The 26,699-nt window shown below is 43.5% G+C and overlaps 1 long non-coding RNA gene across 1 annotated transcript; it reads left to right on the top strand.

Annotated features, from left to right (window-relative positions):
* Positions 1-9,521: 9,521 nt before the first annotated feature.
* Positions 9,522-17,717, top strand: LOC122464207. The gene is made up of 3 exons (XR_006288147.1): positions 9,522-9,566; positions 11,063-11,171; positions 17,518-17,717. It is a non-coding gene; the product is annotated as an uncharacterized LOC122464207 (long non-coding RNA).
* The last annotated feature ends 8,982 nt before the right edge of the window (positions 17,718-26,699 follow it).

A 26,699-nucleotide genomic window follows, 5' to 3' on the forward strand; every position in this document is an offset into this window, starting at 1 on the left:
CCTACTGATCATGCACGTTCCATTGTTCGTTCCTGCCCCCACTGTGCCGCTGCTGCCCCTACCTTTTCTTATGCCGTTAACCCCAGAGGTACCGCAGCGAATCAGTTGTGGCAAATGGATGTCACTCACGTGCCACAATTCCGCCCCTATTCCTTTTTACATGTTTCTGTTGACACTTATTCAGGATTTCTCTGGGCAACCCCACAGCGTGGGGAAGCCACTGCCAAAGTGATTCACCATTTGCTAGCCTGTTTTTCTGTTATGGGTCGCCCAAGCCAGATTAAAACAGATAACGCCCCAGCCTACTGCTCCACAGCCCTCTCCACCTTTTGTGCCCGATGGGACGTCCGTCTTAAACACGGGATCCCTTATAATTCCACGGGCCAAGCCATTGTTGAACGTGCCAATCGCACGCTCAAAACCTTGCTTGATAAACAATTAAAACAAGGGGAGCTGCGTCTCCGAACCTTAGGAGACATTCAACAACAAATGCATATCCTTTTGTTTACTTTAAATAATTTAACGCTGAACGCAGATCAGCAGACCCCCGCGGATCGGCATTTTCACAAATCTGAGGTACTGGAAAGACCGCGTGTCTTTTACCGTCAGCTGCCTGATCCGCAGTGGCTGGGCCCAGTACCTCTAATCACTTGGGGTCGGGGATATGCTGCGGTGTCTCTCCCTGCAGGACCGTTGTGGGTTCCAGCCCGGTGTGTGCGACCGGCACTGAAACAGCATGGCATGGCGCCAGGGGCTGCCGAACCCCATACCGGAGTTTCAGCTGACCTTGGAGGAGAACGCGGTGCCTCCCGGGTCAACAACGGCGGGACGGAAACGGAAGAGGCGTAGCGCCCCAAGCCAGCCCGTGACATGGGGAGCAGTAAAAGCATTGGTCGCGGCGGCTCAACGAAGACTGGCAGCAAACCAACAGCCAGAGACTCCTGAGACTTTGTTTGTGGCGATTCTCGCCCAAATTACTGCTAATTCTGTACTGATTGTATGCTTTTTGTGCCTGCTGTTTCCTGTGGGGGTTGGCTCGGAAGCGCTTCCCCCGTTACGGGCCCGAATGACATATAACATATGGGAAAGATTGGCTTCAATAGCAAATGTTACCCACTTTTGCTTGTCTAATTCTGTAGAAGCCGGAGAATTGTTAGGTACATGCCTTATTCCAGTATGTCATCACCCTGAGGAGATAGGGAATGAGACGATGCTCGCTGCTTACGCGAATCTCTCTTCCCAGTACTCTGGCATGGCTAATTGGGGCCCGGCCTACTATACCTTGCCTCACACGGCTATATCCCTCCACACACCGTACCCGGCCGGGGCCAACGATGTCACCTGTGCGCGTGTGGTTAACTGCACTAGTACAAGCCATCTCTAGGCTGGCTGCGACAACTTTTTGGTTATGCTGTGTTTATAATCATTGGGCTTATTTTTTGCTGCTGCTGTGTACAATGTATTCCCTCTTTGCTAAGGCTTTGTAGAGATACGCCCTGGCAAGCTCCCCGAGTTATGTCCTTGTCTGTTTGGGAGTTAAATTGCTCGCAAAAGCAAATTGACGGCTCCCATGAGAGAGCCGAGTATAATTAAACAAAAAGGGGGAGATGAAGGGCCCATGTTTGGTCCATCCACCTGCAAACAGTCAGGGCACACCCTGACCGTTGTGAGGAGCAACACATTGCTCCGTCCAAGGACGAGGACCAGATATGAACCCTGGGAACTTGATTAAAGGTGGGAACTTGATTAAAGGACAGTAATCGTGGGAAGCTTCCTTGGCTTGGCCTTAAGGCCTGAGAATTAAGAATGTAGTAGATAGAAGCTGAAAAACAAGAATATTAATCAATGTCATGCATTCCTTTGCGGTGAAAGTAGGTAATGTGCAGGGGGGAGAAATATAATAAAAGAGAAGGTGGAAAGCTGACAGGCAGCAGCCCATTTTCAGCTGACCAGCTTGCTTGCTTGAATAAATCTGTGTTCTGTCTCATCATTGAACCGCCACAAATGTATAAATAAGGGGGAAAAGTTTGAGGTAGGGGGACTCTTCAAGACTGGACTCTTCCTCTGGATGCATCTTGTGTTCCCCACCGGCAGACGGGCTGCTGCTATGCCACTCGAGAGCCACACTCAGCTTTGGTAATTATCGAGGGTTGGGGGTGTTTTACTAACCTGTTGTGGACGTGTGTATCGGTGCTTGAGACTAAGTAAAGTTTAGCTTTAAGTGAAAACATTCTTGTGTTGTCCTGTTTGTGCCAGCCATCTATCGGTCAGATGGCTGTGTCTCCCCTGATTTATTTCCTGATGCCACCTCGCACAGAGTAAAAGCTACCAAGAGCTTTGGGTTGGAAGAACCCCGGGTAACAACCCCATCACAGACACTCCACATGCTGCAGTCTGATTTCTCATCTAGACTGCAAGCTCTTTCGGGCGGGCACTGTCTCTTACAATGTGTATGTACAGCCCCTAGCACAACTGCAGCCCCAAGACAAAGTGACTGAGCTCTTATTCCCCTGAAGTCAAGCCAAATTGCAGCACATACCCTCCAAGCCTATAGAAAGCTGCCAGCCCTTCATATCCTTCATTGGGAAAGCAACACAGTGGAAGAGCAGAGAGTGTTGCCATGGTTCCTAGCAAAGATAAAGATGCAAAAGAAATGGTAGCCCCTGCAGATCTGCAGGGTATCTCACTGGGTCCATAGTATTGCCTCCTCCTCCCACTCCTTGTACACCCAGGCTGCCATTGGCTGGGCTTCCCCCTCGTGTGCAGTCACACAGGGAATATGAAACATTTGCTTGGCATGGCATTTCCTCCTTTCAGATTATACGAATCCTACCCATCTCCCGGCCTCATTTCCTCTAATGCTCAGAACTCAGTTCCCAGCTAGTAGCCATCGGTGGCCCAGAGGCAGATTCCTCCCACTCATCTACCTGTGTAGCTTTTGAACATGTTTTGCTACTTGAGCTGTGTGTTATTTTACTGTCACTTCAGGAGGTGCCTTTCTTAGGAGCAATTGCAGAAGGTGCTTCCAGGACATTCGGTAGCAGATGGAGGCAGAGAAGGAGAAAACCAAGGCATCAGCTGGGTCTAAAGAAGCCAGACTTTGACATGCAGGAAACTGTTGTCCAATACACTGAGGCATGTTCTGCCTGGCTTGAAAGGCAGCAATTCTGCTAGATGGAGCTTTAAATACTTATCCCCCTGCCCTTTCCTAAGAGCACCTGGCAACAGATTCATACACATCACAGTCTGCTCTCAAATGATACCCTGTTCCTCTCCCTTTTCGCTGTCCCTCTCTGAACCTTCCTCCTCCCCATCAGCACCACCCAAGTAGTTCCTCTCAGTACAACAGCAGCTGAATGCATAAGCAACATGCTGATGACAACATAGCAAAAAGCATCTCTCAGGCTCAAGCCAATACTTTGAGTAACATCCATGACCAACTTCACTACTCCCAAGACATTTTTGTTTCATTCCCTTTTCCATAGCTGTAGTGCTATTCGCAGCAGGGAAACCTCTTTCTTATAACAGAGATCCTGTGTGTACTGTATCAGAGTAGCAGCCATGACAGGATCAGACCCCTTCATTATGAGGTGGGTTTATTTTGGGATCAAGAACTTCTGCAGAGGAATTTAAGAAGTTCACTGACCATGGCTTCTCCCATCTTCCCATCATTCTTCTCTTCAAATTAGGGCTTTAAGAAGCCTTCAGTTCATGGAAACTGAAATCTCAAATTTTGAGAAGAGCCATAACTTGTCACAAATCTGTTCATGTAGGACTTCACAGGTGTTTCTATGCTGCATGCCATGGTCCCTCAGAAGTTCATGGGGATGGTGGGCATAAAGCTCTGATGCTACTGCTTTAGAATAGGTTTCAGAGTAACAGCCGTGTTAGTCTGTATTCACAAAAAGAAAAGGAGTACTTGTGGCACCTTAGAGACTAACAAATTTATTTGAGCATAAGCTTTCATGAGCTACAGCTCATGAAAGCTTATGCTCAAAACTACAGCTCACTTCATGCATCCGATGAAGTGAGCTGTAGCTCACAAAAGCTTATGCTCAAATAAATTTGTTAGTCTCTAAGGTGCCACAAGTCCTCCTTTTCTTTTCGTGTATACTGTCGTGTTTCCTAACTTTAACAGAGATTGTCATCCATAAAAGCCTATAGACACATGTGTTTAATGTCATTCTGGGCACAACTGAGGTCTGCGATTGCCTTAATAGATTCCTCTCTCTTTTTCAACAGGTGGCTGAGCAGGATAACTTGGCTTAATGATGCTGTTTCAGCACTGACTTCTCCGGCAGCAATTGTAAACAGTTTCAAGATAGGAAACAGGTGTTCCAACATGCTTCATTGGGCAGAATGCAGAACAATGCCCTCCCAGATGTCATTGTGCAAGATGTATTCAATGATTGCTACTTTCTGATCAAGAATACATTCACTGTCACAGAAGGTAGCAATCCAGCTGCTTTGTAATCTGGAATGAGCCGCTGAAGCGGGGAACGGGGAGGAAGACTCTGGAGAATCTCACAAGCAGGGGTGGGTGAATGTGTTTTGCTTCTAATCCAGCTGAACACTTGAAATTTGACTGACTAGAATGTTATCACGCTGACTTTCCACAAAGGAGGGGTGTGTACAGGTGGGAGAGGAACCAACTGAAATATTCTAATAATATTTTTTAAAAGTAATTTCTATAGGCCAGATCTTCAGCTAGTGTCAATCACTGTAGCATCATTGACATCACTGAAGCGATATTGGTTTATACCAGCTCAGGCTCTGGCCCCATAACATGCAACCCATTTGTGACAGTCTAGCTTTACATTCTTCTGTCCCTAACACCGTAGTTACAGGTAAAACTCTGACCCTACCAACACTGCATCTGAAATACAGTTTTCCTGTTCTAAATATAGAGTGATATACTGCAGTATCTTAGATACCATCATGAGGTAACCGTTGGCAAATGTTTCCTTTTATCCTTGAAAAGGAGTACTTGTGGCACCTTAGAGACTAATCAATTTATTTGAGCATAAGCTTTCGTGAGCTACAGCTCACTTCAGCTCACGAAAGCTTATGCTCAAATAAATTGGTTAGTCTCTAAGGTGCCACAAGTACTCCCTTTCTTTTTGCGAATACAGACTAACACGGCTGTTACTCTGAAACCTTTTATCCATGGTGACCATTGCACATAGGATAGGATTTGCATAACCTAGAAAAGCTCCTAGGTGCTATCACAATACTAATAGGGGAAAGAGGCTTGTAAACCTGCATTTCGTGAACACAGCAAACCCACAAAGTAGTTTGCAAGGGTTACAAAATTTCACACTCCTTGGAGCTGGCCCCAAACTAGTAAGTTTTGGTATGTGTTGTTTAGAATGTCTATATATCCTACCAACCTGCTCATCACCTGAGAGTCAAAATCAAAATAAATATCCTGGAGTGGTCACTTTAAGGCAATGGGGGATGTAGCGTGTGTAGCTATGTGCTTTTTATGACATTGTTTTGTTCTGTAATGTACCTTTACATTTCTGTGGAATTTATATTCTATGGAATTTGCCTGTTCAAAGAGGTAATTTGATAGGCAGCATTGATGCATAGATAAGACAAAGACTTCATTTTTGCTTTCTTTGGTTCAATTGTTTCCTGTAACGGAGCAGTCACCCCGCTCCAGCTCTGAAAGGGTTAAAAGCCAGCCCTTGGAGAGAGCTGGGGCTGAGAGTCAATCAGGAAGAGGCGGGAGGCAGCCAATCAGAGCTGGCCAAGCTGGTATAAAAGAGGGCAGACCAGAAGGCATAGTCAGTCTCTCTCCAGTCTTGGGGAGAGAGATGGACCTGGCTGCCTGAAAGAGTACCTTGGACAGAGCAGTGCTAGGGAAGGGCAGGAGGACCTGGGAGAGCTCCAGCCTGGCAAACCCCCAGGCAGAGGCCTTGCTGTCAGGGCTGGAAGAGATATTAGGGCTGTGGGGAGGCAGCTAGGTGAGGAAGATGCAACATGTCCAACCCCCTGGCAGATGAGTGGCCACTTTGGACTGCAGTTTGCCCCTGAGGGAAGGGGCTAGATGAAGACTGGCAGTGGGTCACTGAGGTGAGGTGGGATTAGGGTTCCCCAGGGAGGGGAGGACCCCAAGTGTGAGGGGACTGCTGTTGGGCAGTACCCAAGAGAAGGGGCACCGTGGGCTGGTGAGGGATGTGGGGCCTGAAGTACTGTGATGGAGATTGACTAGGAAATAGGTACTGGTAGGAAGACACTGGCCAGCAAGAGGTGCTCTGAGGCTGGGATGACTGAATTCCTGAGGTAACCAGCAGGAGGTTCCATGGTTACATTTCCCATTATCCCTAACAAGGCATTCGTACTGGCACTTTGCATACGGAAAAATGTACCAGTCGAAGCAACAGTAGTGAGTTACCCCACAATGTGCTCTTATGTAATAGTGGAGATGCTGCTTGTGAGGGGATGTGAACATTAACAGGATATTCCAGCTGATGTGGAAGATTTTCAGCTCCTTGCATTTGTAGGAAAATTGAAACTCCGCATCCAGGTGTATTTGTCAGCTCACGGTTCTGTAGTGGCTACTGTGAGGCTCTGTGAACTGGAGCTGGAAGCTAAGCAGTGTGTGGGGGACAGGTGGGACTTGTAGGCAGAAGTTCCGCAGTGAAGCGGAGCAAGAGAGACGATGAAATTTCAAAATCAGTATCTCCTCTGATTTACTTATTCTAATTAAGCTCCTTGTTCAGTGTTAAAAGAAAGTGACTTTCTGTGATTCTTTACCATCGTCGTATGATAGCTATGAGCGCGAGTAATTTTTTACCTCTGCTCTACTGACACTGTCTTTATGATCACCAGCTCAGTGTCATGTTGTCTCACTGCAGAAACTGAAGTGAGACGGGAAATGTGTGACATCAGGTTTGCTGCTGTTGTAGATTTGGCCTCCAGAGGATGGAATAAAGAATAAAGCCCCTTTTTCAAAAGGAGAGGAAGTTTGGGAGAGTATCAAGAGGGACACATGCCCTACAGGCTATTGTTTAATATGGTTTTGTGGAGAACATGGGAAATTTCTGTATTTTATGAAAAGTTTGCGTGACTCAGTTTCCCCATTCACTTTTGTATTGTAATGAGACCTGAATGAATAACGGATTATTGGGTTTGCTGGCGGTTCCAAAAACAAAACCAAACAATTTGGTTCAACCTGAACTGAAATTTTTCAGTAAATTGAAAAAGTCAACAAAAAATTAATTTAGGGTCAAACAACGTTTTTGTTTGACTCAAAATGAAATGTTTCATTTCTGGGTATTTTAAACCATCTTTTTAAATAAAAGCAAATGAAATGAAAACTAAGTTAACAGAGGGCAAGTGCTGGTACCTCCTTATATCCAACAACCCAGCAGTTAGGGCACTCGCTTGGAGATTTGAGTTAAAGTCCTTGCTCCAGGGGCTTTGAACCTCGGTCTCCTGCATCCCAGGTGAGTGATGAAATCATTGGGCTACTGACGAAAAAGGGGACATGGCATCACCTCCTCTGGTTGTTTTGTGCATGGCATCTAAATCCCCTTGTGAATCTAGCTTTAAAAAAACTGTCCAAAACTCTTTGGAGAATTAGAGTCAAGTTCACAAATAGTTTTTGTCAACCCAAACCTACATTTTTCAGCAAATGTCCAAAAAATGTGTCCAGCTCTAATTGTTCTCTACAGGGGATAAATTCTTACCTGGGTCAGAGGGTAAACAGTGAAGCGACAGGGGCTGAGTGTCAACAGGGTTTGGGGGGTCTGAATGGTTTTATCAAGAACTGTCCATGTACGAATGGACTAACCTTAGAGTTGTAATGGAAAACCACTGACCGGGCCCTTAACTTGTAATGACTGATGGCCAAGGGGGCCGGACATGTGAAAACAGCATGACTGGAGCGGGGTTCTGTAAGAACCAGCTGTACAAAGGCAGGGGCTGCTGAATGCTGGACATTTGGGTGAGGCAGGCAGTGCTGCAAGCCAGCAGAGGCATGTAGGTTTTGCTTTACCACTCTAATGTGGCATCCCTAAATACGATATTCCAGTTGACTAACAAATGCCAGCTTGTTTTGTAAAGGCTGTCTTGGGTCGCTGCAAACATCGCCTAGCTCCCAAGAAAGTATGTCTCCAAGAAGAGTTCAGGCTCTTTTGCACCTGCTGAAAGAGCCACCCTGAGAATCGGAGATGCTGAAGCCAGGGAGCCATCTCAGAGCAGCAGAGGTATGGGGTTGCCCCTTGCAAGAAGAGAAGACCCAGGGTCTGGCAGCAAGAGGGGTACACACCCAGGAAGTCTGAATACAACACACAAAAACACCAACAATTTTAAGCAAACCTATGGAAAAAAATATTTGACTGGCTGTATCAATCTAGGAGGCCTTTGAATCAAAACAGACCCATCAGGCCACCCTGGAAAGTTCTCACCGCTGCCTTCTGCAGTCTTGTTTAAGAATAGAACACTCCATTCCCTGGCCTTACCCAATTCACAAACCTTGCTGATAGACTCCAGCTGCCCGATCCAAAGCTTATGGAAGTCAATGGAAAGACTCTTCTACATTGCAGTGGGACTTTGGCTCAGGTCCTAACAGAGAATTAAGAATGAAATGATTGAGCCCTATATTAACACATCACTGAATTTAACGTTTGGTGTCATCAAGATACTGATTTGATATTAAACAGGTTTTGTGACATGTACAAAACACTGAAAATACCCAGTGCCCATTGAAGCCAATGGGAGTTTTACCATTGACTCTATTAGCAGCACAATTGGGCTGTTAACCTTTAATTAGTTTATTTATCCTACCCTCAGTGCACACAGAATCGAGTGATTAAGGCATTAATGGCTTCTAAATTTCTTCCAGAAAAATCACTAGTTACTCTTCATTAAACAAAAGTTTACCTTCTCCTTCTGTTTTTCAGTCTAGTACAATTGCCTTGCAAGGAAGAAGAATATTCTGTTTCATAATTTATGAAGATTTTATTGTAGAATAAATTTATCTAAAGAGATAAGAGGAGATGACTTCAGATTAAAAATTTAATCTCTGAGAACAAGAGCAACAGAGGTGGGAAAAAAATATTCACAAGCCATTTGGTTCCACAGTTCCTTTCCTGTCAGCTCTTCATCTCATACTAATACATGTTTGTCAGTGCCGAGCTTGTTAAATATGGCTGGAAATCTGGAAGCATGATGTGTGGTATAATGTATTTCCATTGCATATTGCAGCCAGAGTGACTTGCACATCATATTTTGCTTTAAAAACAAAACAAAAATCCCAATATGAAGATATTTTCTCCACTGAAGCTCATGTAGAGGAATCCAATCAGGCTTCTTGCAATGCTCCTTATGAAACCAAAAGAGCATAAATGGTATGTATCAGGGGGATCCTTTTTGTATATTCATGAAGACATCATCAGCTATTCTGGTGTATAACTAATGAAATTTGCATTGTGTTTACAGTAGCTTTTTATTGATATAAATAAGCAATTGAAAATGAATTACTGAGATGCTGATTTTTCTTCCTGTTTCAGGTTAAAGGGAGGTCTCTGTACTAGTCAAGCCAGACACTCTTTAGGGTGAGTAAGATATGAAGAGTGACACATTTTATTTAGTTATCAGTTCTCTGAATGGAAGGGGGAAATGTTCATCCTCGCCATTTCTTCTCTTACCTGTATCTATCTTTTGGTCTCTCCTCACTCTCACTGATAGTCTGTGTGGCACCATTGCATTGTGTCAGTAGATACAGTTTCTAAATAAAACAACTTAATGCTTCATTTGTAGAAAAATTAAAGACAAATAACTGGGCCCCAGTGTAGAGAAAGCAGAATACCGATAACAGAAGGTGGGCAGGAGGACTGATCAGAAAAGGTAGCTTTCCCCATCTGAATTTGTTCTGTCTTTTATTGTTTTCAATAGAAGTTTCAGGTACAAAGTTTAGTTTCTTCATCCATAAAACAAAGTGTGCTCTTCCCCCCGCCCCCTGCCTTTTTCCAGAAAGAGCTGGGGAAGATGTAAAGAGGAAGGAAAAAGGAGAAAAAAGCCAGCAGACATGAAAGTTTTTGTAAATACCTGCTTCCTCCAAAAAGCCATCTCATCCTCTCCCCCCTCTGTACACACATACATTCACTCTGTAACAGACACAGAGGCAGAATACATTATAGTCCATGCTTTACTGTAGTGTGTGTGTTTTGAGATCTGTCCCATACACCAACCTCCACTTTTACAGCGAAGCAGCCATTTGTACAAGGTACTGAGGAAGTTCTGTCCCTCACAGGATCAGGCCCTCAGATTCTAAGAGCTCATGTTGTATTACATTAGGCTAAAGGAGGCTCTCTAGTGAGCAAGTGCCAAGAGTTTTAAAACTGGGTGCCTGAAGTTAGTCCATTATTTTGAGATTTGAGTCCAAGTGTTGAGCACCCGGCAGCTCCTACCCAAGTTCGTGGGTGCTCAGCAATTCAAAAAAGAGACCACTTATTTAAAAGACTAACTTCAAGCACCAATTTTTGAGTATTTTTGCCCTGAGAGATTGGAGATCAAGAGAGAAACCCAAGAAGTCACTCAACAACAATGGGATGAACAGAAACAGAAAAGCATCTGAAAGAAGGCTGTTTCCAGACAATTAAAATCTAAACCTAAATGCCTTGTGCTCTTAGTCAGCTGATTCTAAATATGTCTTTCGCTGCAAAATTTCTCAAATTGAGTATTTTTGTCAGATAGCTTTCAACATTTACTCAGAACTTGATTTGTCTGTCAAAAAGCCTAAAATAAGGCATGTTTTTCTTTTCTTTTTTTTTCTACCGCCTAGGGTTTTTTCCAAGATGTGGTGGTGTGAGAGAAGAGAGGGGAAGCATAACAGAAGTTTACGCTGCTATGCATGGCAGTGCTGTAGAGGTTACAAAGCACCCTGCTGGAGATGGGGCACAGGGAAGATGGAAAGATACATAAAAGTAGGGGCAATAGATTCCAGAAGATGAAAAGAGGCATCAAAGTAACTTGGCTTCTCATTTACCTCTTATGTTGAGTTGTAACTGTGTCCCTGAACGGAGGTTCGTTTTGCTTTTGTTTTTTTAAGTGGCTGACTTGGCTTACGCAGGAGTCTGGGGGAAAAGCCTCCCATGGAACCTAATGATCAAAATAAGCAAAGGATTCAACTGTCAGTTTATTACACCCTGACTAACTGGGTATGTATGTACTACACAAGCCTTACACTATGATAGCCATGGTCACATCTAGAGAAGCAAATAGGAAATAACCTAATTAAGCTACAAATGGTTCAAGGAGGCAACATTCAGACCCAGATTTGAGTTACACTGAAGTCTGGAGCTTCTGTTTGACTGGGAAGAATGGGTAGGCTTTAGGTTCAGATCTGAGAGTGCCAAAAATCTCAGGAGCTTTTCTTGCACCATTTTTATTGAAACAACAAGGAGCCCAGTGTCACCTTAAAGACTAAGAAATTTATTTGGACATAAGCTTTCGGGGGTAAAAAACCATTTCTTCCACAAAAGCTTATGTCCAAATAAATCTGTTAGTCTTTAAGGTACCACCAGGCTCCTTGTTGTTTTTGTGGATACAGACTAACACGGCTACCCTCTGATACTTGACACCATTTTTACTGACGTCTCCATCCAAACTAGCTTAATGAAATAGGCCCCTTGTGGAACCAGAGACACGGGGCGAGTTTGGATACTGATTCTAATCCTAATCTGCCTTCCTTGAAATTTGCATGTCTTGGACCATTCTCTGATTTGGCTATATTGTAACTTACTGAGAGGTACGTTAGCTATAAACTCTATTCTAAAGCAAAAAGAAAAGGAGTACTTGTGGCACCTTAGAGACTAACCAATTTATTTGAGCATAAGCTTTCGTGAGCTACAGCTCACTTCATCGGATGCATACTGTGTGAGCTGTAGCTCACGAAAGCTTATGCTCAAATAAATTGGTTAGTCTCTAAGGTGCCACAAGTACTCCTTTTCTTTTTGCGAATACAGACTAACACGGCTGTTACTCTGAAACCTATTCTAAAGCAGTAGCATCAGAGCTTTATGCCCACCATCCCCATGAACGTCTGAGGGACCATAGCAGGCAGCATAGAAACACCTGTGAAGTCCTACATGAACAGATTTGTGACAAGTTATGGCTCTTCTCAAAATTTGAGATTTCAGTTTCCATGAACTGAAGGCTTCTTAAAGCCCTTATCTGAAGAGAAGAATGATGGGAAGATGGGAGAAGCCGTGGTCAGTGAACTTCTTAAATTCCTCTGCAGAAGTTCTTGATCCCAAAATAAAGCCACCTCATAATGAAGGGGTCTGATCCTGTCATCTTTTAATAGTATAAGCAAAGGTTTTCACAATGGCATCTTAGGTATGAAAGGAGCAAAGACAATGGCACTACAGGGCAGGATATGGTGGTTTGGGTGGCTTATCTGTAAATGTCCCTGTTTTTACATATTTGGGTTTCTTTTTAACTCTGAATTTCCTGTGTTTCTAATGTTGTTTCTAAAAATAACATTAATAAATAAAAATAAAAGATTCTACAGAATCCTTGTGGGATCTTTTATCTGCAACTCAACTTTAAGTCCCTTTTAATGTGTTTATTTTGGAAGCTATAGTATATACAGATTAATTACACCATAATTATGATGGAAAATACATACTCCATAACAGACCCTCATACCCCCCAAAACCTGCCCTGGACAGATTTTTACTCTTTCATCTTTGGCTACCTCATCAAACCTTGCTGTGATAAAAGTTATTGAAATCGAAGACTGGCTTTAAAACACGCTGCAGTATTTTACAGCAGCGATCCAAGACATCACAGGAACTCTTGTGAACTAGACAATTTTGGATCATTTCTGCAGAGTAAGAATATTTTTAGAGGTCGGGGCACATTAAGAGGCATCAACACAGCTTTTCCCTTTCAAAAATAAAAATGAAAAACTAAAGGTGGCCAATTTAAGAGCATCCCTCATTTTGTCCCTCTTCCCCATCCCCATAATTTCTTTATGGTAAAAGTTCAAATAAATAAGGTATTCCAGATGTAACTAAGTCACTGTATGAAACACCACTGATATACAAAAATGCTTTGCTCTTGTCTCCTACCAATTCAAAGTTTTTGCCAAAGGTTATCTTGAGGGTGAGATAGCTCCAGGAGACTCCATCATGCTGTGGTCTCAGCATTTCTTAATATCACACATTAGTGGAAATTCACATCCCATACTATTCATTATAAAGCCTGGGGACTCCCAGACCTGCCAATTGAGTGGTGTGTTCTCTGCACTTATACACAATGGAAATGGATCTCTGAGACCATCTAAACTCAATTTACCCGTAACATCTTATATCCAGTTAGTTGTCATCCTCTGGCTAGATTTTCACATTGTTTCCTGTCTGGGTAAAAGCTGCCTTCTCTAGAGGGTATAGTATTATTTCATTTCACCTTCCACACCTTCTTTCACAGTATCCAGGAGAAACTGAATCATGCTTAATTTTAAGATCTCCATGTCTATATTTAATTTTTGTGATGACAGAAAGAAATGTCAACAGTTTCTATTGTTTTTTGTACCCAGTTTAGCACCAGAATTGGTTTCAGAGTGTAAAATGCCTCACTCAAAGCAGCAATGTTCCATCACTTATCAAAATAAGGTGATCTACTGTGTACATGTAATACACCATGAACAGGTATATATAATCCCTACAGTAGTCAGTAGGGACAGAACTGAGGGCTTTTTTAACCTACCAAAAGCACAACCCGCTACCATTTGAGCTAAAGGAGCAATTCCATTAGCAGTGAGAAGGGAGCAATCTGCTATATTTGATAGAGGAAGAGAAGATCACACTCCCTAAGTCAGCATATTACATACAGAAATGCTTCTATTTCTCATAATTAAAATTATAGACAGGCAAACTGGTTCCAGTGAACACCAACTCACAGTATCTTGGGCAGGAGCCCTTTGCCACAGTGTCCCACCTTGCAGTGTGAGAGTCCAGTGGATGGATGTCCCTTTATCACAGCACTCCCCTTTCCCTCTGCTGCACCCCAATCATGGTTCAATTTAGGGTGACCCCCCTCAATTAGGGCATGTTAAGTATAATTCTGCTGCCTTTTAGTCATACAATAGGGATAACAACATTTCATGACCCCTGTGTTCAAAACTAAAGGGAATCTTAACCCCAAACAGCCAAATTTAATCATTCTCTGCTGATCATCTAGGAAAAGTAGGCGTGTTTATGCAAATATACTCACCTTATATGGTCTTTCCCTTTGTTCATGAATAGATGGCAAGGGAGAGCTCATTCAGACCATGGTTTACACAGGAATGTAGTAGCTAAATCTTTATAAAGAAAAATTGAAGTGCTCAGTGTTGTTATAATTCAGCAGGGAGAGTTTGAGATCCTTACTCACAATTATTAGCACTTTACTTCAGAGTTGCTTCCCCTTATTGACTTCAATGGGACTGTTTGTAATGTAAGGTACTATTTAATAATAAATCAGTAATAGTATCATAATCTGGCCCTTACTTTGTTCTGATAATTCAGTTAAAACACAAGATGAAACAGCCACATATTACGAAATGCTGTGAATCTTGGCCATCAGAAGTACCATCAATGAACGCTGAAAAAGTAGAACTATCTAAATCTAAATTACCCCAGGAATACAGCAAAACTCGGGTTCTGAACGTTTATTTTAAAAAAAAGTCAAAGTGAGGCTTCCCACTTCTTACATTATTTCACTTTTACATTCGTACCATTAATTTTGAATTGCTTTCATTTGTGTAAAGTGCTGTTGTTTAGCCCTAGTCTGAAGCAAGACTTGCTGGTGTCAGCTATTGCTTGGGGAAAATCACATTTCAGGTAAACTGGGTCATTTCCATTCATTCTTTACCATTAAGAAATAATTTCGTTGCTGCTGTTTAAAATAGTTTTATGTAAATGAACTAGCTCACAAAAAGGGAAAACATAAACAGCAGTTAGTTGTAGCCAGGGAATGGCTCTGAACCAGGCCCGTAATATGCCACTATTATTACTTATATAGGAACCCGTGATCAGTGCCCTATTATGGGAGGCACTACATGGACAAGGAAATCCCTGCACCTCTCCTAATTTAGGAAATGCTTCCCAAGCAATTACAACAAAGAAAGTTAATTTGCCAATATCGGGCGAAATTTTTCAGAGCTGTGTTCAGGCAATGCCCCTAATGAATTCAGGAGAGCATGCACAGGTCTAACAATCCCTCATCTTACCCACTGATTTTAGCAGAATTATTAACTGTTCATAATTTGACCACTGATTTATAGGAGTGCTTTGTACAGTGCCTGTTACAGTGACATTAATTGTAACATTTTACATGATTGAACAGTATCTATAAAATTATATACTGTATTACTTTCACTGTAAATGTAACTCAGTAGCCAACATAAGCCCTGATTGTTATATATGATGTGTGTCAGTCACAGTACATCATTTTGTTTATCCCTTGTGGTTTAAGCTGTCGCTAATATTTCTTTTATAGCCTTTTAGGGAACATTTTTCATTCTCACATTTCTTGAAAGTTACTGAAAATGTGATACTTATATCAGTGTGTACGTGCATGCATTGGAGATGGTCAGCTAAGACAAAAATGAGCAACAAACACAATGAGTCCACTTGGGTGTTATGTGACCATTATTCATAGAGGTTTTAATTCAGCAGAGCGCCTAAGCACATGCTTATCTTTTAGCTCGAGTTGTCCCATTGAGATGTCAATTTTCTGCAGTGTGACAGGGAGAAAAACTGTCCTGGATCATTTAAAGAGATTGATAGCACCAAAGAACCCCAAATTTACTGAACTGATTTATATTCATTGTACTGATTGAAAAATAGCAGAGAAAATTCCTTCACACATACATGTATTTTCTTCTACCCTCATCTGAAGATGGCTAAATTCTACTGGAACAACTCAGCTATATCTGAGGTTAGAGAAGAATTTGGCCCATGTTTTCCATGTGCAATTTTTTTTCTTTACAAATCCAGAGGCAATCTAAGCAATGTATTGGCTTCACATTATATATAATTCTGGATTTGTCAATTCTTTAAAAAAACAAAACCTAGGTGCGGAGACAAAACTTTTGGGGGTAACAAACTAGAGAAGCACTCCACTGATTGGCTTTGTGTCTTGGACCTGCCATAGGCTTCCTGTGTGATCCTGAGCAGTTCATATAGGGCCAAATTGTGATCTTATTACTCATATTGAATAAAACCATATATCACAAATGCTCTCACAGAAGTCAATGAACTATCTGTGAATGGCTCATACTGCGTTTGGTGAACCAGTCTGTCACTTTCATGGAAAGTGAATTCACTCACATTTCTAAGAGGAAAGGGAAACCACACAGTTTGATGCTTTTGGTAGCTCGGTTGTCTGTTCTATGAGCACTTATAGTGGAAAATGGGTCTCATATTTACTGCTTAGGGTCCCTCACCAATTTCCTTTGGAGGCTCTTTGCAATCTAACAGACCTCACTGTTATTAATGGTAGCAATATTTTCTAAACATTGACATAGTGCCATCAGTGTGCTCACCAGCTTACAAAATGTAGAATAAGACAGTGGAGCAGTGACTTATTCCTTCTTCATGGTGAAACCGCCATTCCCTCAGTGATTGTGCAGTTCAACCATCCAGTCAAACTCCAAAAGTCTTCTCCTTGAGGTTAAAGGACAAATCTAAAACTGTCACCCCTCTGTGAAGAGACTCACCACCCTCAGTTCAGGGGCTCACAAGCGGTACGTTTACTACTAAGCTTCTTCACACAGCTCATGCCCTCACTAGGTCTCCCAAACAGGCTTTCTATCCCCAATGTCTCTTCATCAACATATTTTCCTCACTTCCTTGGTTGTCTCTCTAGGCATCTTCCCAGGCTCTCTGAAATTGACTGATAGCCAACAGTAGGCCATATTTCATCCAGATAGATAGCTCCTCAATAGATCTTGTTTCTTCCCTGGCCAACCTCTTATTTTGGAGCAGGGAGCTCATTATTTTGCTACTACAGCCTTTCCCAGTGTGCACTCTTTCCAAGCCTACAATTCTCCTAGTCCCTCTGGACTAAAAGTCCCAGTACGCCTTGTCTCGGGTATGAACCAGGAACAGATCTGAACCTTGAACCCCTCTCAAACGGCCAACTCAACCTGTGACACATGGGCATGCTGTGAAGAGGTTACAACCTACGACAGATACGGCAAGATACAAGAGAATGGGTCAAATGGGAGGAAGGTGTGGAGATTTCATTGGTAAAGAAACAAACCGCAAGTATTTGTGAAAGGGAGGTTTTAAAGTGAACTTCATTGAGGAGTTTTTCATTAGCAAACAGTGAAGCTGAACACAGGTGAAGCTCAACGAGTGGAACTTTGTTAAACACCATGCACTGTTCTGTCCAAGTGGCTCAGTTGCTCCTAACTTAACTCCCCGTGTTCCCTGTTTTCCTGGAGTCCCCTCAGTAACATTCCCTCCAGGGAACACGGACCATCTGACTCTAGTTTCTTTATTCATGTTACAGGGAGAAGGGGCACTTTGAAGAAGACGTTGGAAGTTGTTCCAAGAGTGGCCACCAGCATGAAGGGAGAAGATGCTGTTAAGTTCATGCTATACAAATAGAGAAGTTTAGATAAAAACATAAAATAGTATTGCTGGAAGATTGCAGTATATAGCTCCTTTAATTCATAGAATCCAGAACAATAACACACAGTAACCAAACCCTGAGAGAGAGAGAGAGAGAGAGAGAGAGAGAGAGAGTGAGAGAGAGAGAGAGAGAGAGAGAGAGAGAGAGAGAGCAGGCTGCTCCCTTAGGCAGCGAAGCAGACCCTCACCCCAGTCTGTTCTAGGCTGGCTCTTTCCAGGCTGACTCTGATCAAATGCATGCCTGCAGAGCTCTCTAGCCTGCAAGCAGGGATAGGAACCCTCCCCCACTCCTTCTTAAACTGATAGCTTGCAATTCCAGCACAGTCTTAAATACACCATAGGAGAAAAGCTGGAAGATGCATAAGAGAGGAACAGAACAGTGAGAGGATGGGGACGAGCATGAGGGGGAGTGTAAGAAAATAATAGCACAGAAGTAGGCAGTTTGGTGGGATCTTTAGGATGAGGACTTTGAATCTAGAATAGTTAGACACAGGAGGCATGGGAAGGAATTCGCACAAGCTGGCATTGGAAAAGAAGATGACAGAATGTTGAACAACATAGACAGTGGAGGAGTAAGAAGCTGGGAGTCCAGCAAGAAGGTCGGCTAAGCAGGAACCTGCCATTCCTTCCCCACTGATCTATGGGCCTCCAGGGAAGACACACAACACATCCCCTTCCCCTGGCCAGTAGGGGCAGAAACACTATGGAATACTACGTCTCAGGAAGTAACCTTACACCTGGAGAAGCGGTAGCCTCATAGCAAACGGAGCGGGAAGAATATTGAATACAGGGGAGACTGTCAGCGAACCACATGCAGGGCCCAAACCATGCATCAACAGACAGATGTTAAACATCATAACAGCAGTCAGGTCTGTGCAGAACCGGTGGTGAAGCAACAGAGACTGGTCAAGGAACCAGTGCAGAGGGGCCTCAAGAAGACACACCACTAGCCTATCCTAACCTGGAAACCTGCAAGCTCCTATTTCTCTCTAGCAGAGGCTGGAGTGGAGAGGGCACCCGAGGCACTCAGCCTGAGGAGCCCTAATCCTCTGCTGGACTGCCTTCCTTAAGGGCCCAAATAGGAACTGTCATTGTTTCACCCTACGTGGCAACTACTTAAGTCACCTTCACTTTCTGCCAGACCTAGTAAAATACCCCTTCATTTAGCCACATGTCCTTCAGTGCTTGCTCCCACGCCATGGTACTCCTGGTGTCCTGTTAGTACTTTAGATGTCTGGGGTGCCACAGTACTGAGCAGTTGGAATAGCTCCAGATTTTTTTCCTTCCTATTCAGCCTAGATTTTCCTGTTCTCAATGTATACTGAAAGACACAGTTACAGAATCAGGGCCAGAATCCCAGCTGGTGAAAAGCAGCCAATTATTGCTCCATTTAAAAAAAAACACTCACACCATGGAATAACACCAACTTACACCACCTTAGGATCTGACCCACAAACTCTTCAGCTCTGTAGCCCAGCATTACTTTGGAACAATCGTTATCTACTATTTGATTAGCTTACTTTGTGCCGGTAGATGCCATTACATCATGCTGACTCAAAATATTGTCCACTGGCTGTATTAAAAGCTGCTTTTGCAATTCTCTAGCACTTACCAGTTTTGTTGACGTTAGTATGGGGATAATTAACATGCCACTCTTTGCCCTTAAGCATGATAGACCTAATCCAATTTGGGGCAGGGGGTCAGGCAGAAAAGGAAGGCAGCACAACAAGGCAAAATACCCTGGGGTCCTAGACATATCTACTGAGGACGGTGACTGTCTGGGAGCTACAGCTTTACAAGGCTCTGTGACTAGGAAATGAGAGACAGAAATACTATCTCCTGGGTAATGTTGTGAACCAAGCCAAATGAATGCATTTTCCATTTTCTAAATTGTCGTTTTCCCAGATGGGCTTTTAAAGGTACTTTGTAATCCGAAAAAGTAAAAGAGATTCAGTGGACTTCAAAGGTCAATGATATTAAAAAATGCTGAATCCTTTTACACTAATTCCTTAATTGTTTTTATTGCAGGGTTTCCACTCAGACATCAAACTCAATCTCTGCTTTCCCTCTCCTCGGTCACAGATGTTTAATATTCCTGACTCAGACATAACGAACCTTTTTTATTTCCTTCTAATATTTAGTCTCTTTAAAACATGATTAGCTTCATCTTTTATGCAACGGGAGGATGACTAAACATTTTGGTGATGGGTTTCCATTAGGTACGTGTTATTACCAAGTCATGCTGAAGAGAAAATTAAACCGGGCTGTATGATTCAATGATCAGAAAGCACTGCCAGCCCACCTGATGTCTTGTGGAGCTCTGTGTAAAGCTTAAAAGCTTATCTCTCTCACCAACAGCAGTTAGTCCAATAAAAGATATTCCCTCACCCACCTTGTCTTTCTAAAAAGTGTCTCTTTTCCTCATTGTTTGGATTTTTTTTTTTTTTTGGCTTTTGCTTTGAGAGTCTATTTTCCTTCCATTAATAGAGAATATGATTTGCCAATGCCTGGAATTTTATACATTTTCCTTGAAAGTTACCTTCTTTCCAGAGTTGCGAATGTTAGACGACAGCACGTGTGGAAACATAAGAGTGAAGTTTCAGCTGAGGTAACAAGGAGGAAGCATCCTGATATTGAGCATTGTTAAAGAGAAGTCTCCAGCCTTTTAGAAGAAGAGAGATGACTGCAACACTGGGGTCATCCCTCAGCATCCTCAAGGAAAGAGGCAGCACTTGTGCTTTTACAACCACCGCGCCGAAAGCATCTGAAGAAGTTCGGTTTTGAAAAGCCCCTCCTTTCTTAGGAATTTTCTACAGCTCAGTTTGCCGCTCTGACGCCCTTTTTTACCACTCACATACACTCAGAAGGATGAAAGCAGACAGGAGAGAGGACAAAAGAAAGAAGAGCAGAGAGATGCTCAACAATCTGAAAATAATTCAGGAGGCAATGAACTATGGATTGCAGAATTCACCAAGTCACACATACCAAGGACACTTATCCCATTTACGCACAGTACTTTGTACTGGCGCTTCTGTTTTCTGGTTGTTTGACATGGCAGACACCATCCAATCCTCTTGTTCAGGAAGTGTTCTCCATGTTGTGCGTTAGCCCTTGAGTCCTGTTACTTTCCCCAGAATGTTCACATTTAGGAGTAGGAGTCCCATTCTCTCACTCAGTATTCCATTTGGCTATGAAAACAGAGCAGGCTTCTGTTCCAAACACACCGATTGTCATAACAAACAGCTACTATCAATTAAAAGAAAATGTCATTAGCAGTACCCAGCTGGAGCCTCTCAATGAGCTTCCTGAAGAGACTCAGAGCATTTGTAACTAGAGCTGAGTTTTTGGTTCATTGGTAATTCTCGTGAAAAACATGCTTTGGGGGGTCAAATTGAAAATGAAAATTTTCAGTGAATCAGAAAGTAAAAATGTGTACCTCGTCAAAGGAAACGTCATTCGACCAAAAACTAAATCTTCTTTTTCAGTTTCAAGCATTTTTCATGTTTTGATCTTTTAAAAAATGAAATTGAAAGAATTGTTTTTAAACAAAAAGCAGTTTTGAACTGAAATATTGAAACTCTTCATTTTTTCAGAATTGTGTTTTGTTTTCTACATGAACAATTCAGCGAGGCTGACAGACTTGTGAAGTTTTTCAGTCAAATTTTTTTTCCCCAGTTCTATTTCTTACCATCTGATGGTTGTTTAGTGAGGTATGTGGAAGGAGACACTGAACTTAGTGGACATGAGATCGGTTCTGCTACTCCCAATGGAATCTTTCCATTGACTTAATTGGGAGTTGCAATGTGTCTCAAGGACAGGATTTTCCAAAGCACTCAGCACTGGTCTAGCTCTGCTTCCATGGAAGTCAAAAGTAAAACTCCCATTTTATTGACTGAAAAGGAGCAGAATAAAGCCAATATTGAGTGGTTTTTTTGAAAAATCCCACCCCATGTCTCCACATCACAGAAACTCCACCACTATTGGCTCTGTTTTGTACCCTTGTGGACAGTCTCAGCACAAAAGCTAAAATCGAGGGTGCCCAAGGGACACTGAATTCTGCCCACTGCACTAAAAATTATGCCTTCTGATCCTGATACAGGCACATGAGCGGGGCAGTTTGGTAGGACTTGAATTTCTACTGGACATGCTGTACCTGTTTTGTGAATGAAGAAAGGAATCCAGTCTTTGGGGCTGTCAGGCCAGCATCTTTCATGAGCATTGAATCTGCTTTGAAAAGGAAATAAAAAGGGGAGAGAGAGACAATTTACAAGGTAAAAAGTTACTATTCCTAAAACATATATTGTATTGAAGTTAAAGCACACTGGGCTTGTCAGACAGTGTGGGATTGTGGGGTAGGGCTTGGAGGGCAGTGCATAGTTCCTGCATTGTCCTATTGTTGCCATACTCATCCAATAGATCAGGACCTCTAAGAGGAGGGCTCCCATTGGGTAGTCCTAGTCCCTACAAGTAGCTCTTGAGTTGGATGGCTGAGATCCAACAGGGTCGTTGATACTAGCATGCAAGGTGGAATGTCTGCCCTACACCACATGTAAGAATGAACATGCCCTTCCTTCCAGAACAGAGTCCCACTGAATGTTCATGCATCGCATTTGACACATGTGTTAAGTGTCATTAGTGCACATTAGTCCTTAATTTATTCACAAAGTGTTTGGAAAATTACTTGCCTGTGTGATGGCCGCCATTTTGCCGGACACCCTGGGGACTGAACAGTGGACCTTTAGAGCAAACAGCATTGAGCTAAAGAGCCAAAATTCTGTAGCTGGTGGCTATAACAACTCACATCCTTTTTTGATCAAAACAGAAGGGGACCTGTACCCCCCTCACCCCCCCACACCCCCACACGCAGTCACACCTGCTCATCAAGGAAGAAAATGGGCTTACTGCAGTGTGGTTCCTTAAAAGGTTTCATGCCATTTGCTTGCTGTACTAACAGTCCTCAAGAGGTTTACGCCATCAGCTATAATAGAGTAACAAAATCTAACTGGGAATCTTTGTTTTGGTTACTTGCCACATATCCATTAATCTGACAAAAGACTGAGGAGTGACTGGCATGGTCTAGAGCCAGGCATGGTGTGTCCCAGCTGATACTGCCTAGCAATCCATACACAGCTCTGCTAACACACTTCAGCCTTGAATGGGCAAAATCCTTCTGTCCCCCTCACCTGTCATGGCTGCAGGTTCAGAAAGCTTGAGATGTTATGCAAACAGTGTAATATCATAGTTTGCATATAATATGAATATTCATTGCCTTATTTACATAAGCCCCACCATCAGATCCTTCAATTCCTCTCTCTTCCTCCCTGTCAAATCCATTATCTGTCCTCCTCTTGTTTCCCCTGTATTCAATTCCCCTTTCCTTGTTTGCTCACGTTTCCTCCACATCCCCCCCTCAAGTTTCTTCTGCCCCCTCCCAGAGTTTGGTTCCTCCCTTTAGTTTCTCCTTGTTTCCTTTTTAAGTTTGCCCTCTTTCCACTTCCACCTGTCTCTCATTTACCTTCTCCGCTTGAGCTTCTCCCCAGGCCTGACCCTCTCTCTGGCATTCTCTCACTCCAAGCTTCCCCTGCCCGGAGTATAGTCCCCAACCTTCCCGCAACCACAGAGATATAGCTAGCGTGACACCCTACATCACAATGCTTAGCATTTTTCTACTCGTAGCGAAGAAAGACAGAATTGGATCCGGTGGAAGGATTGATACTAACATTGCACTAGCTCTTTCAAAAGCCTGTTTTGAGCAATACAATGCTCAAGCTCATACTGTGTTTCTGCAACACTGTGCAAAAGATGTCAGCGTTAAATATTAAGCTCTGTGGATACTGATCAGATCCAAGGCCACTAAATATCACAGATCACAGAAGGCATAGATGGAAAAGGCCTGTTAACTGTTTCAGTCTCTTATTTTCACAATGCAGAATTGTTCCCTACGATTTTGACCAGTCTAATATTTAACATCCCAAGTACTTTCCAGGGAGGCTGTCCTACTGCTAATAAAGATCAGGACGTTTTGCTGATGCTCAGTTTGATTTTTTCCCTTTTTTTTTAGTTTCATCACATTTCATTCCACAACAATATTTAACCAGATCCAATTAAGCACAACTCTGCTATTTGATTGGCTGTTACCCATTCTTAGTCAGAGTACTGGGATTTGCACATTGCATAGATGTTGAGATATATGTACAACCAGAAAACTGCAACCATACTGCAGTGGATTGGGTAACTAGGGGCTTGGCTTTGCCCCCACTGAAATCAATAGGAGTTTTGACATCAACTTCAGCTGGAACAGGATTAGATCCAAGGGTGAGGAAAAACTGTACCACTATGCTTTAGCAAATCCGCAGCACCTAACAGTCTAAGAAGCTGAGAATTGCATTTCTGCATATTCCTAGTCACATAACCTCTGGTAATATCCTAAATAATTCCTCTCCCTCTTGGTGTTTGCAATCTGCAGACAGTTGTAGCCTGTTATCTGCACTGAGAAGTTTTAGAGTAGGGCACAATGAATAACGACAGGCCAAGGCTCACACATTTGCATACCTGGGTGCCTAAAGTGAGGCACCTAACTCCACATTTAGGAGCCTCAACACCTGGCCCAATTTTGAGAACACCGGCACTTCTCATTAGAGTTAAATAAATGGAAGCTGTGAATAGAAGTCAGGCCAGGAACTGTTTATATTTGTACATCACCTAGCACAACGGGGGCCCCTGTTTGTGGTCTTTAGATGCTGGTGCTATATAAATGTTTATTAATACAAATCATTATCAACGTTAACACAGATCTCTAAGGTTTATCTACACTGGCGGTAGCATCTAGGGTATGTGTTGTTACACATGGCAGTGAAAAGCAGGCTGTGTCCGCACTGCAGCATGTAGCTACATGCGGCAGTGAAAGGCTCCAGCAGGAGGGAGGCAGCAGGGAAAGGCTTCAGCAGAGGGGAAGCTCGCGTCTGCCAGAGTCTGTGGCCGGGGTGAACAGCACGACCCTGCTAAAAACAGCAGTGTAGATGGGGAAGGCACTGCTTGGGTTTGTAGAGAGCCAAGTAAGGTACATACCCTAAGGCAGGGGTCTCAAACACACGGCCCACGGACTTATTTCCTGCGGCCCACCATAGGTGCTGACTCCGCCGTCAGCCAAGCTCCCCTCCCCACCGCCCTATTGCCTCTCCCCTGCAGCGTGCCGCGTCCCCGCTCCTCCGCCTACCTCCCAGCACTTCCCGCCGCCAAATAGCTGTTTGGTGGCACTTAGGACTTTCCAGGAGGGAGGAGGCGGGGAAGAGGCGGGGCCGGGGCAGGGATTTGGGGAAGGGGTTGGAATAGGGGCAGGGAGGGGGAGGAGTTGGGGCGGGGACTTTAGCAAAGGGGTCGGAATGGGGGGCGGGGAAGGGGTGGGAAGAGGCGGTGCAGAGGTGGGGCCTCATGGAAGGGGTGGAGTGGGGGGCGGGGCTGGGGGCAGAGGCGGGGGCTTTTGTTTCTGTGTACAAAAAGGTGTCAGTGATGCAGCCCTTGGGCCAATGTACTAGTCCTCATGTCGCCCACGTGGTGATTTGAGTTTGAGATCCCTGCCCTTAGGGTTCAGGAATGTTTTTACTCTACTCACCCCAGCGGTGCCTCACCGTCTCCACTTCTATCTATATCTGTGCAAGGGGCGTGTAGTGGATGTACTCTACACGCCGCTGTACGTGTCAACATAGCGAAAAGTAAGGACTCTAGGATTTGACCCTCTGCAGTTTCACATGATATCTGTGTATGTCGATTAATCTTGAATTAACCTACTGTAGCATTTGGGGCACCTATAGAAATGAATAAGATGAGGCTAGTGAGCACATGTTCCATTTTTCTGAATGTGCAAAAAAACTAGACCCAGGCAGTGATAATGGACCATGCGGCTTTTGGTATATATGGTGAAAGTCATAAAATCCTCTATTCCCAATGGGGAAAAAATGTTTTCATTCTTTGCATTCCTTTCAATACGTTATTCCAGGTCAGTTTCCTTATTTTAAAACAGATATTTGAGCTTCTTTTTCATATTAGATGCTCTTTTGTTGGTGGTATTTTTGACAATTGTTAGAGAAGAACCTAATTCAGGTACTAGCCCAGCTCAGCTGTGTGCTAAAGGCTGTGTGCCCAGCACAGAGGGGTCCAGGCTGTTGGCTAGTTGGGTTGCCAACCCTCCAGGATTGGCCTGGAGTCTCCCAGAATCGGCATCAATCTTCCAGTGACTATTGAAAGCAATCCAGAGGATTTTAATAGGATATTTTAAGAAAATGACATGACGTCATGTTGGGGGAAAAAATCTCTCAGAATAGCTTCAGTCAGAGTTGGCAACTCTACTGGCTGGCCCAGCAAGCTCCGTTATCTAGGCAGCCAGGCAGTGGGGGTCTGGGGTAGGCAGCTGACCAGCTCCGCAGCAGCAGGGGTACGGGGTCAGGGTCTGGGCTGCCGCTGTCCTGCCACCCGGTCCCTATGGCATATGCGGCCCACAATGTATAATAGGTTGAGAACCACAGTATTAGCATATAAGTTTTACAGTCAAATGTATTGTATACCATATTCAGTATTTCTAATTTGCTCTTTTTCTCATGGCCCTCTGTAAAACTCTTTCTGTGCAATGGGGCCTCTGGTCTCTTTACAAAGAGAGAGAAAGCCCATTCTCTGAAAAACGACTTCCAATCTTACCTACCCATGGACCTCCAGAGAGTGTTTCAGACATCCACATGGGTTGGGGTAAGAGGTGGTCAGGTCACCTTCCTGTAATTGTAAGAAGGCAGGGGTGTAAACCAGTGACACATGGCAAAAGGATGTGATCTTGAAGAGGTATAAAGAATTACTCAAGTATGCACCGCTAGTCTTTGACCTTCATGCAGCAGGAGACAATGAAGCAAAAGTCTTTGATTTAAGAGAGAGATAAAAAAGAATTAGATAGTTTATGAATCATGGAGGGTCTTGATTGTGACTTGAACCGCATGGGTGCACAAGAGAAGAGAGACTGTAAGGAGAGACTCTCCTTGTCTTCTCAGTCTTGGTTGATAGGCTCTCAGACACCTA

This window comes from Chelonia mydas, chromosome 2, assembly GCF_015237465.2.
Source record: "Chelonia mydas isolate rCheMyd1 chromosome 2, rCheMyd1.pri.v2, whole genome shotgun sequence".
NCBI lineage: Eukaryota > Metazoa > Chordata > Testudines > Cheloniidae > Chelonia > Chelonia mydas.